Here is a 3,690-nt window from a genome sequence, read left to right on the forward strand (position 1 = left end):
AAACCGGACAAAAACTCAGTTCAGCTGGACATGAGAGTGTTCTCTGTCTGTCTGAATGCAGCGCTGCAAAACTTTTCATGTGACCTGAATAAACTGTTTAATCTGAGACCTGAACTTTTCTCCGACCATTTCTTGGAGCTTGTAGGATATGAACAACCACAGATCCCCAAAAGACAGAACTTTCCAGCTCACATTCACATGCTGTGGGACAGAGGACTTTCCTGCAGGTCATAGGTGTGTGTAGATCAGCCTCGTAGACGGGCTAGAGCCAGGGCCTGACAGCTTTGTTGCAGAGCCCAGGAAGTTGCAGATCAAATGATCACACCATCAGAGCTTCAAAGGGAACTAACAGATAAGAGACACTCAAGAAGACTAAGGAAAACATCCATCGACAAAGATCCTGACCTAGCTTAGCTAACCAAATGGCAGCATGGAAGACAGGCATCTGGCTGAATGTTATTGCTCCTCCCTAAGGAATGCAGCGTGGACAATTTGAAGAAAGCACAGGAGAATCTTAACGTGTCTTTACTATGCTATGTTAGTTAAGTGTTGTTAAATGTGAAAGTACGTAATATCATGATAAACACCCCATATTGTGCTGACTGAGATTATATCGCTGGACGAATAATTTAAAGGTTGGTTTTAATAATTTTAATTAATGCAATAATTTGCTTTATGGTGGAAATAATTATTATTAATAATAATCATTTCCTACCCTACAAGCTGTTTCAACAAAAGAACTGGGTCGAACAAGATGTCATGATGCTCATGATATAGTAGCCACACCTTGTATATCCTGAATTGTAGTCCTTGTGATTTGCTAAATTGCGTTGTTTAAAACTCTGATTGTGATTTGGAAACTAATTAATTGTTTAGCCCTAGTCAATGATGTTACAAATTCAGTAACTTTCAGTCAGGATCTCCCAGGAGAAGCTGGAAAATGTTGTGTAGTCTACATCTGGAATGCATGCACCACAGCCTGATTCATGAAAAACAGGAAAAAATGGATGTGCATGTGGGGTGTTTTTTTATCATCACATTAGTAACTTTTTTCTTGTGTCCCTTTCTCACCACAGATCTCCCACAGCGACAAGTCTGTAAGGAGGAGGGGGTTCTTGCTGAGCAAGTCTGTGACCAAGAGAGGAACTCCAGTGTACACCAGGAGGACCCAGAGATTCCACAGATTAAAGAGGAACAGGAGGAACTCTGCACCAGTATGGACCAGTGAGACCTAGAACCTCCAAAGATTAAAGAGGAGCAGGAGGAACTATACACCAATGTAGACAGGGAGCAGCTTGTGCTGAAACTGGAGACTGATACCTTTGTTGTGACATCTTCTACCGATGAGGAAAGTGACCTAAGTCTGTTAGCCATTTAAAAAAAAAATCATTGCATTCACACAGATGAGAAGCCGTATACTTGCAAAATATGTGGACTAAATTTCTCTATAAATAGCAAATTGAAAATCCACATGAGAGTCCATACAGGTGAAAAGTCTTATACTTGTGAGTCGTGGAAAAAGTTTTACTTTACGTCACACTTAGAAAATCCATTTGAGAATCCACACAGATGAGAAGCCTTATGCCTGTGACATATGTAGAAAAAGTATCGGACACAATTCTTACCTAAAAACCCATATGGCATCTCACACAGGTGAGAAGTTATACACTTGTACCATGTGTGAAAAAAAGATTTTATGAACCAGGAACACTTAAAAAAACCCCTTAGAATCCACACAGGTGAGGGATCATAGTAACTGGTAAGGTAACTGATAAATTTAAATCTGTTGGAGACACAAGTTGTTGACTAGCATGATTTACCCCTGTTTTACCTTCCCAACAGCTGGATGAGAAACATAGTCTAGGATCTTGATTTGATCTGACGTTTTGTCCAGATCATTTAGTAATATGAGGTGTAGGTGCAACCAGGTTAGTAAATCGATGTCCATAAATCGCTATCATTGGAAAATCAGGGCACCACCTTCAATTAAAGAAAGACAGAGTTACACAAAAGATCAGACTCATAAATCAACCTCAAACAGTACATTCAGCTATCAATTTGATACTAATTTTAAAAAAATAAATCAAGACCTACCACCGATATTACCACCTGAATTGCTAGGCTGAAGAATTTTAGAGTTCAAGGTAGTAGGGGTTGCCAGAGGAATTCAAGCAAAACTCACAGCATACACAATATAATATACTTTTTTAAAAAATGCATTTGTGTGTGTTTGAGGCTAGTTCAGTGTGTGTGTGTGTGTGTGTTATCTTTGGTTAAGAAAGAGGATGTTATTTTGTATGCAGGACCTTTTTGTCTAACTATACTTAGGATTGTGGCGGAGGCAAATACCAAATAACCTAACTGTAAAAATGGATCAAACAATCAAAGTCTGTAAATACAGTGAAAACCGTACAATTAACCTAAACAGCTCTGTGGTTAGCCATGTTCACTGTCAGGCTACACTTGCTGTGTATTTGCTCAGTTACCAGTTCCTGAGTGTGTTGTTCTGTTAGCCGTCAGTATGTATGTTTAGAAGATTTGTCGATCGGAGGAGACCAGTCCCAGAGTTAGCAGGTTAGCGTTCACTTGCACCAGTTTAGTTAGTTGGCAGACTTTCTGTCACAGCTGATGTGGCTAATTCAATTCTTTTACACTCGGTTACCTTGTGTGTAGCTTGTAGAGTTTTCTGATACTAGGGGAAAAAACTGTCATTGAGATAGTTTATTTTTCTGTGCTATGGATTTCTTTTTTAAAAATATCCAAATTTTCACATGACTTGATTAGCCCTGTTTGGAAAGGGTTAATCATCCTAAATTGAGAGGGGTGATTTTGTATGGGAGTGCATCTACATGGAAAATAAACTGTTTAAAAGCTGAAAAATGACTTCTCACTGTAAAAAAAAAAAAAAAAAAAAAAAAAACTGTCTGGGAACCTTTCTTATATGGTGTAACACTAACAAAGGCATCCAATAGAGTTTTTGGCTTGTTTTTTTCAATAAAGTAATACTTTCATTTCCATGCTTTGCTATGTTCCTCTTAATGTACAAATCTGCATAAAAATAAGACTTAAAATAAGGTTTTTAATACCTGAATTAGTAGTTAGTTTTACTGTGATACACATGGCAACATTGTCCTTATTTTGTCAAGATCTGTCTGTACAACTGACTAGTGTTGTGTAAGCATTATTATCGTTAAACAAATTCAGTAGTCTGACATGTCTTTGTCTTTCTTTATTCAAAGCTTTGAAGGTACAAGTCACACAGAATGCAAGCAGTCTGCAGGAGAGTACAGCTGCATATAGATAGCACGTTACTTTTATACAATAAGAGGGGGTGCGACCTTCCTGATATGACACCTGGCTGTTGCAGGGGCAGATTTGTCCAGTTCCCCTACACACACTTGAAACCAGACAGCAGGCTTTATCAGAAAGGGAGCAGGGGCGGCTTGTTGGTCAAGACAACCTTATACCTTAGCATGTGGGTATTCAGAGTGCTTCAGACGTTTCTGCTTTTCTGTTCTTCTGCTTGTCTGAGAAACTCACAAACAACACAGGGTCATATTGAGGTATGTGGGGGGGGAAGGTTACCTTTGCAGCAGCAATGTACAAGCGTATAGCATTTCCATCCATCCATCCATTTTCTATACACCGCTTAATCCTCATTAGGGTCGCGGGGGGGCTGGAGCCTATCCC

Source organism: Stegastes partitus, unplaced genomic scaffold (assembly GCF_000690725.1).
Source record: "Stegastes partitus isolate 25-593 unplaced genomic scaffold, Stegastes_partitus-1.0.2 Scaffold57, whole genome shotgun sequence".
Taxonomy (NCBI): domain Eukaryota; kingdom Metazoa; phylum Chordata; class Actinopteri; family Pomacentridae; genus Stegastes; species Stegastes partitus.